We start from the raw sequence: 10,014 nt of genomic DNA on the forward strand, positions 1-10,014 counted from the left end.
AAACAAACGAGAGGAAGGTAAGCTTCCAAGTCAACCAATGAGTAATCCAAGGGGACAATACGTGGCTCAAGGAACTCAACTAAATCATGAGCAAGCCAATGCTTTGACTACCCTGAGGAGTGGCTGTATAATAGATAATAAGGTTGGAGAGGGTAACAATAAGGAAGGAGAAGAAGAAGAGAAGAATGTATCACATGAAAACCCAAAAACTTCTTCAGCTAGTCCACCATCTGCCACAACCCACATTCCAAAGGCTCCATTCCCTAAGCACTTAATGCACCCTCTCCCTTTGGCAAGAAGGAAACTTCATTAGAAGAGATGATGGAGGTCTTCAAACAAGTTAAAATCAACCTCCCACTCCTTGATGCCATCAAACAAGTTCCCTCCTATGCCAAATTTCTCAAAGACCTTTGCACCCAAAAGCGGAAATCTAGGACTCATGTGCCTAAAAAGGTCCTCCTAACTGAGCAGGTGAGTTCCATTCTCCAACACAACACCCCTCCAAAGTTCAAAGATCCTGGTGCCCCCACTATTTCCTGTGTCATAGGAAATAACTCCATCGATCGAGCACTCTTAGATCTAGGGACAAGTGTGAATATTCTACCCTATTCAGTCTATGAAAAATTTGGGTTGGGTGAATTGAAACCTACCTCGGTATCTTTACAATTGGCTGATCGATCGGTGAAGATGCCAAGGGGGATGATTGAAGATGTTTTTGTCAAGGTAGACAAATTCTATTTTCCAGTAGACTTTATCGTCCTTGACATGGAACATGTGCCCAACCTAAAAAAATAAATCCCTGTGATTCTTGGTCGTCCCTTTTTAGCGACAGCCAATGCATGTATTAACTGTAGAACTGGGGCAATGGATATATCATTTGGGAACATGAAAATTAAGTTGAATGTGTTTCATGCCGCTGACCAACATGTGAGGGAAGACGAGTGTTGCCTAATTGACGAAATGGATGATCTTGTAGAGAACGCCCTTCCCTATATCTTAGCAAATGATCCCTTAGAGGCATGTTTGGCCCATTTTGACATTGACAACTTTGATATAGACAAGGCCGTAGAAGAAGTTAACATCTTACTCGATAATCAATCTCCCATGTGTTCCCTTCCTTGGAAGATCCGACCTGAACCTCTTCCCCCTATTGCTAGCGCACCACTTTGTCCTTCCATTGATTCTCCACCTAAACTTGAGTTAAAGCCACTTCCGATAACTCTTAAGTATGCCTTTCTAGGACCAGAAGATACCCTTCCTGTAATCATCGCGGCCAACTTATCTACTGAACAGAAGGGTAAACTTTTAAGGGTGCTAGAAGAAAATAAACATGCCATAGGATGGTTTGTAGCCGATTTGAAAGGGGTTGACCCCTCTGTTTGTATGCATCGAATTCATCTCGAAGATGATGCAAAGTCCACCCGAGAAATGCAAAGAAGACTCAATCCTAACATGAAGGAGGTAGTCAAGAAAGAAGTGGTGAAGTTATTAGATGCCGGAATCATTTATCCAATTTCTGATAGTAAGTGGGTGAGTCCGACACAAGTGGTACCCAAGAAATCAGGTATCACTGTGGTTGAAAATACGGAAGGAGAATTAATACAAACACGCACAACCACGGGTTGGCGCGTATGCATTGACTACAGAAAACTTAATTCAATGACTAGGAAAGACCATTTTCCTCTACCTTTCATAGATCAAATTTTGGAACGGTTAGCTGGTCAAGGTTTCTACTGCTTCTTAGATGGTTATTCTGGATATAATCAAGTACATGTTTACCCGGACGATCAAGAGAAAACCACCTTTACTTGCCCATTTGGGACATTTGCATATAGGAGGATGCCTTTTGGATTATGCAATGCACCCGCAACTTTTCAACGATGCATGATGGCCATTTTTTCAGATATGGTGGAAAACTTTCTAGTAGTGTTCATTGATGATTTCTCCATTTTTGGCCTATCCTTTGACGATTGTCTGGACAATTTGACCTTAGTTTTGAAAAGATGTAAGGAGACTAACCTAGTATTAAGTTGGAAAAAGAGCCATTTCATGGTTCAAAAAGGCATAGTTTTAGGACACGTCGTGTCCAAGAGGGGCATTGAAGTAGATAAAGCCAAAGTCGATCTTATTTCCAATCTCCCTCCACCCAAAACTGTGAAACAAATCCGATCATTCCTTGGCCATGCTGGTTTCTACCGTCGCTTCATTCAGGATTTCAGCAAGATTTTCAAACCCTCGTGCAATCTTCTTGCTAAGGACACTCCCTTTGTCTTTGATAAAGCATGCAAGGAGGCATTTAAAAATCTTCGCTTGAAATTAACCACTGCACCTATCATACGGCCCCCTAATTGGACCCTTCCATTTGAACTGATGTGTGACGCATCTGACTATGCCATTGGGGCAGTTTTAGGGCAACGGCTAGATAAGGTACCTCATGTCATCTACTACGCTAGTAAAGCACTCTCAGATGCACAATTGAACTACACCACCACTGAAAAAGAATTGCTAGCTGTAGTATTCGCACTAGACAAGTTTCGATCTTACCTATTAGGATCCAAGGTTACCGTATTCACTGATCATGCTGCCCTTCGACACCTTCTTGCAAAGAAAGACACCAAACCCCGTCTGATTCGATGGATTCTTTTACTACAAGAATTTGACCTAGAAATTCGTGATAAGAAAGGAACTGCAAATGTCGTAGCGGACCACTTATCTAGGATTCTTCTTGAGCCCTCTCAAAATACTTCACCCTTACACGATTCTTTTCCAGATGAACAATTATTTGAGGTACAAGGAATAAAAACACCATGGTTTGCAAACATAGTAAATTACCTTGCCATAGGACGAATTCCTGATGATTGGTCAACTCAAGACAAGAACCGATTCTTTTCACAAGTAAAGTTCTATTATTGGGATGATCCCGATCTATTCAAGTATTGTCCCGATCAAGTAATCCGTCCATGTGTCCCCGAATGCGAATTTCAAAGTATTCTTTCATTCTGCCATTCACAAGCTTGTGGGGGACATTTTGGGGTAGAAAAACTGCAGCAAAAGTTTTACAGAGTGGATTTTATTGGCCCACTCTTTTCAAAGATGCCCATAACTTTTGCCAAACTTATGAACGGTGCCAACGGATGGGTACCATCTCCCGTAGAGATATGATGCCTCTCAATCCTATTTTAATTGTAGAAATATTTGATGTCTGGGGTATTGACTTTATGGGCCCTTTCCCACCATCCTTTGGTTTCGAATATATTCTTGTAGGGGTTGATTATGTTTCAAAATGGGTAGAAGCTATCGCCACTAAAACTAATGACCACAAGATTGTGATTAAATTTTTACATGAAAACATCTTTTGTCGTTTTGGCACACCCCGAGCCATCATCAGTGATGGGGGATCTCATTTTTGCAACCGGTCTTTTGAGGCTTTGGCTCGCAAATATAACATCACCCACAAAGTTGCTACCCCATACCATCCCCAAACGAGTGGACAAGTCGAGGTATCCAATAGGGAGTTAAAACACATCTTAGAAAAAACTGTACATCCCGATAGGAAAGATTGGTCTCAAAGGATAAATGATGCACTCTGGGCCTATCGTACTGCCTACAAAACTCCTATTGGCATGTCTTCCTACCGATTAGTTTTTAGAAAAGCTTGTCACTTACCGGTAGAACTTGAACATAGAGCTTTCTGGGCTATCAAAAAGTTTAACTTAGATATGGCAGTAGCTGGTCCTCACCGAAAACTCCAACTAAGTGAACTTGAAGAATTGCGCAATGAGGCTTATGAAAATGTTAAAATTTATAAAGCAAGGACTAAGGCTTTTCATGATAAAAATATTAACCGTAAGTCCTTCGAACCTGGTCAAAAGGTTTGGCTATTCAATTCAAAGTTGCGACTCTTCCCGGATAAACTTCGCTCTAGGTGGGATGGACCATTCGTAGTGAAAAAGATTTTTCTTTATGGTGCAGTAGAGATCCAACACCTCAATGGTGGACATATTTTAAAAGTCAATGGTCAAAGGTTAAAACCTTATGTGGACTGTGTTACCGATGGGCAATTGATCGAATTCCTTAATTTGACGAACCCTGTTTATCAAAATAATTAAGGATGCACCGTGTCTGGCTGAAGACAATAAACTTAGTGCTTGTTGGAAGGCAACCCAATTCTCTTAGATTTCTTTAAACATTGAGGACAATGTTAGGTTTAGGTTTGGGGGTATTTTTAAGTATTTTTTTTTATTTTTTGTTTTGTTTGCATCTCTTGCATTCGTTTTCACTTCATAATGTCAGGTTTATCAAAAGAAATAAAAAAATAAAAAAATAAAAATATCTTTTTTAAAAAAAATGTGTTCATTTTCATTTTTTATAAAATAATAATAATAATTAAAAAAAATATTTAAAAAAAAAGTTTTTGTTTTTAAAAATCTCATTTCTATACATTAATGCGAGAATGCTAAACACACAAGGTATATAAAATCTAAAAAGCCCAATGACTAGTCAGAAGTAATACAAATTTAAGTTCTTTTCATTAAGTCTCTCTTAGGGAGTTGTAAGCTAATACTTCGGAATTTCACTATACACTGACCGACACTTCTAAGGTCTAGGCTCGACATTATATTGATAGTATAGTAGCAACCTTGGACCCTGATGAATCATACTTATCTAATCCAAAAAAAAAAATCATCAATAATAATGGATTTAGTCAGGAACATCGAAAAGGGCTACCTATTGTCAAAGGTCAAGTGGGCTTGTGATGAGAACTCCGAGCATAAGTCCGTAGGGGAGTCTTGATGCCCGACACCTTATGCCAACTGGTGTGAGAGTTGTCGACTGATTGCTCGTTACACGGAGAAATCACCACAAGAGTAAAAGTGCACAATATATATATATATAAAGGAACAAAAAAAAAACTCTGTATTGACCTTGAAAAAGACAATAGTGTGAAAGCCGTCGTTGTAAAAATTCGAGTAAACTGGAATATTACAGATAAAGCCCGTGAGGTACTAAAGTAAATATCCACAACTCTCGAAATCCTACAGATAAAATGATTTTGAATCAGTGAACAGGTCCTTTCGACCAATCCTTGGAAACTACTAGTCTTTGCAATATTTTGTTGACCCGAACCCTTAGCTTGTGTACGGTCCAGATTTCACCGAGCACTCCAGTATAAATAAGTCTTACAACTTTCTGACGGAAACTTAATGACTTCAACTTGAATTGCATCTTGACCTAGGATTTGGGCTGATTTAGTAAATAAAACCGTGTGTGCTTTGAAATTTTCATCATTTATGTATCTTAAATTAGATTTTAATAAAAAAAAGAGAGAGTTTTTGAAATTCTTTACTAGTATGCATTTGGAATTCGATTTTCACTTCATAGATCAATCCTTTTACTAAAAAAAAAAAATGATTTACTGAAGTTTGTGGGTATCTTCACTGAAAATCCTCACGAGACTATAACTCGTCTACTAGGGTAACCTAGGGGTTTAAAGCCTTATTGCATATGGTAAATGCAATCGCGATGCCTGCGAAAGTGAGTTAGAGTTTTTCTTTTCTAATTTTATTTTGCTCGAGGACTAGCAAAATATAGGTTTGGGGGTGTGATAAGTGCTTAATAATTTATAATTTAGTTACCTTTCCATAACACTTATCAATATTTTTAAACTGATAAATACATATTTTACCATGAAATTGAACAAACATTGAAGTAAGTTTAAAATATGGTAATTATTCTCTTAAACTAGATTCTGAACTTGTCTCTCTCTTGGTTGCAATCTTTCATGAAAACTACAAAAAAATATATAAGGAGATTGTGTTGACCCGACTAAGGTTATAACTAAATGGGCTTTGGTCCTGATTTGATTGAAAGTTATAATTGTATAGAAAAATATTTGATTAACCCTTTTATTAAGTCACGGTCTGATCTGGTTGAGTCCAATCTGAAGTGGTTTAGTAAGAATTAAATGACATTGGGCTCGAGAACAAGTTCAGGCCAAATCAACGATCATGACCCACCTCAAACCCAAAGTAATTTCCAACCAATTCCTTACCTACCTTCATATAAAATTTATAAATTTAAAACAAAAAAAGAAAATAATGAATATAATAAAATAAATAAAATATGAATAGTGCATCACGGATTCACTGTTCATATGAACAGTGTCCCGTGAAAATACTGTTCATATGAACAGTGTTACAAAAAAAAATAAAAAAAAAATATAAGCACTGTTCATCTTCTTCCCCACAGTGCATCACAGCCAAGATTCGCTCCGCCCTCCTGTTCCAGCCATCCAGCAAGGCGTGAACACCACCATCCCGTGATCCAAATCCCAGCGTCCGCGTGCAAACCTCGTTCCCGTCGATCCCGCAAGCGTCTCCTTCCTTCCCAAATCAGCAAACCGGGATCTTCTTTATCCGGCGCCCCAGCAATCACGCCGTCTTCCTTCCGGATCGGCGCCCGTCTGCCCTCCCCCTCCACCGCATCCGCCCCTATCCAGCCAACCGTTGGAGCATCTTTCATGATCCCGGCGATCCCGCACCGCATCTCATTCCTCCCAGCAGCAGCCGTGATCCAAGCTGAAATCAAGCACCCGTGCCAGCTCCCGTCGGATCCCCAGCATAACGCATCCGTTTTCATCTTCCGCTTCATCACCGGAACCTCCCCTGCCTCGCGTGTCCAGATGAGAGCCAGCACAGAATCTTCTCAACGCCCACATCGTCCATCACGTTGTAGCAGCATCGGCGTCCTCCAATCCAGCTACTCATCCGCGGATCCATCGCCTGCATATCCTCCTTCAAGAATCCGATCCTCCACGGTCAGGAAGGATATAAAAAGGGAGAAGAGTTCTTCATAGGGGGGAGCTCGGTTCGAAAGAAAACAGGGGGGAGGCTCTGTTTCGATGAAGAAGAAGAAGAAGAAAGCCGAGAGAAAGAAATAAAAAAAAAAGAAGAAGAGAGAGGGGAGGAGAGAGAATAGTTTGTGATATATTGGGAATAATGGGAGGTAAAGGCTTTCATTTGAAGATGGAAGGACATCCGGCCACCATGCGCGGCTGAACACCTAGTCTAGGGCTGGATGAAGCCCTAGCAATGTATCAGGGCATTGTAGTTCTTACTCTTTTAATTTTTTTGGAGCTTGTTTAAATTCTTATTATCAATGAAAAATCCTTTTACTATGTTTAAACTTTGAGCATGCTATTTATTATTCATGTTTGCTAAAGTAGTCTGAGATGATCCATGCCTAGGAAGATGAGGTGTACTGCACCCTAGAATAGCATACTTAGGTAGACACTTCATGCTACACCGAAGATGGATCTTCCTAACACTCTTTATATTTTTATTTTAAAAGGCTTGTAACCAGAATTGTTGTTGTGGTTCGCCTAGGGCGTAAGACCCACCTTCCGACAGCTGTCTAGTGATGACTTCGCATATTGACACCCCGATTTGCATATTTCAGTATTATAATTTATTGAGCATATTCATGATGTATCATTCATGTTTATTTGACGATTCTATATATACTTCCGATGAGTTGATTATGATTGTGGTGATACTGTGATGATTTACTCCATATTTTTTATGTTGAATTGTGTGCACCCTGTTATTGATGACTGCTCATATACTCTTGAGATTTCACCTTGAGCTATGATTATATCTTGTCTCATGTGCATAGTATCCTCTACTCCACTCACTGAGTATTCATATACTCACTCTCCAGTTTGGTATTTTTGATTGCAGGGCAGGTGTTGTATAGAGAAGAGCAGGGTTAGAGATTGTCTGCTAGCTGTGCCGGTCCATAGTATAATGTAGATAGAGGTTTATACATTTTGGTGTATTATAAACCTTCTGTTGTATATAGTGTATAGTTATAGTCATAGATCCTGTTGTGGATATGGGTTGACCATGGAAGGATTGAGAAGCAGGTATATATATATATGCAGATCAGTTGTGTGCCTGTGATAATGTATTGTTATATATTGTCCAGGTTTATTATGTGACAGATTATGTGATTGCTGCTCTGACAGGTAGTGTTGTTGTATTTATTGAGATAATTCTAATAGGTCAATATAGAAAAGGTGATCATTTTATGCATGCATCATGCCAAAATTTTCAGGATTTATTAATGATTGATAGGTAGTAGGGTTCTACGTGGTGGCTGGTGGCCTTATGCCTACCCGCACCCTAGCACCGTCGCGGCAGTCCGCCGGAATAGGGCGGGGGTCGTGACAAGCTTGGTATCAGAGCAAAGGTTAAAGAAGAGTCCTGTCAGAGCAATAGGATGAGTTAGGATTAAGTATAGGATTATACTATGGAGCATAGGGTTTTTCTGTATGTTAATTTATGAGTCATTTACAATTTAGTAAAATATATTATGACTCAATGTGTAATAACTGTCCTCTCTCTTTGATTCTTTTACAGACATATAAAGAAAACCTCCAAGGAGAGGACTTGCTCATCCTGGAAGGAGGATGGAGCCAGATATAGCATTGGATGCGGGTTCCACACACATTGAGCCCTAGAGAGAAAAATCTCCTCCTGCAGACAGGCGGAGAGTTTATGATCAAGGGGAGGTAGGAAGCAGAGATGTATTGATGGAACAGTTACTGGCGGAGAATCAGGCTCTGAGGGAGCAGATTGCTCGGGGGAAACCTCCTACCCCGTCAGTAGTATCTATCCCACCTCTTGCACCTATGCCGAGGAGTTTGGCCAGGCGGGCTCTGGATGATGAGGGGATTACTGTACAGGACTTTCTGAGGCTGAGAACTCCGGAATTTAAGGAGGAAGAAGGTGAAGATACTCAGAGATTCCTGGAGGAGACTGAAAAGATAATATGGAGACTGCCCTATTCTGATGCAAGGGCAATAGAACTTGTAGGGCTTACAATGAAAGAAGATGCCTGAAACTGGTACCAGAGTCATGTGGAGGACAGATTATACAGTAGGAATCCTTCAACCTGGGAAGAGTTCAGGCAAGCAGTGATGGATGAGTTCTTGTCTCCGGCTGAGAGGCAGAATCGAGCTCTTCAATTTGAGAGGCTGAAGCAGATGCCCGGAATGAGCGTATCTGAGTACGCTCGTGAGTTTACCAGATTGGGGAGGTATGCTCCTTACATCATCCCCACTGAAGCTGCCAGGATAGAAAGATTCAGGCGGGGTCTGATTTCCCCGCTGTATAATACAGTGCTGGCAGTAGAGGTCCCCACCTTGTCCAGGCTGATTGATAAAGCAAAACAATGGGAGATCAGAAACAAAGAGAAAAGAGCTGAAAGAGAACAGAGAAAAATGAGTATGGAAAAAGGGCAAAGCAACAGAGGTAGATCTGAGGGAGCAAGTCTCCCGGAGGACCCGACGGAGCAGTCTGTACGCTCAGCTCCACCTGCCCCATGTAAGAGGAAGTGGAGGAAAAGAGGTCAGTCATAGGATGCTTTTCTACCATCAGCACCTCGTCCTCCAGTTGTTATGACCAAGACTGAACCAAGGTTTCAGTCATGGCCAGTGTGTGACACATGTGGAAGGAAGCACCCTGTCAGATGCAGAATGGGTCAGGGAGTGTGCTACAGATGTGGACAATCGGGTTATTTTGCCAGAAAATGCCCTCAGGGTGTTACCCAGCAGTTTGTGCCTTCAGCATCCTACCCTTCTGTGTAGATGGACAGGCCTAGTAGTAGGGGGCCTGTAGGCAGAGACGGAGGTCAGACACCAGTATCACAGTAGAGTGCTGGACCATCTCAGCCATCAGCTCCAGCAGGCAGAGAGCAAGGAAGGGTGTTCACGGTAAATCTACAAGAGGCATAGGTATTGAATGCAGCTGTGACAGGTATGCTCCTCATTAATAAGATTAAAGCTAGAGTATTGTTTGATTCTGGAGCTATCCATTCATTTGTGTCCCCTTATTTTGCTAAAAAGTTAGCTAAGGATAAGATATTGATGCATATTCTCTTAGCTATTAGCACACATATAGGGGATAGTATAGAAGTGAGATATGTGTATCCTACTTGTATGGTAGAGGTAGA

This window comes from Phoenix dactylifera, chromosome 11 (assembly GCF_009389715.1).
Source record: "Phoenix dactylifera cultivar Barhee BC4 chromosome 11, palm_55x_up_171113_PBpolish2nd_filt_p, whole genome shotgun sequence".
Classification (NCBI taxonomy): domain Eukaryota; kingdom Viridiplantae; phylum Streptophyta; class Magnoliopsida; order Arecales; family Arecaceae; genus Phoenix; species Phoenix dactylifera.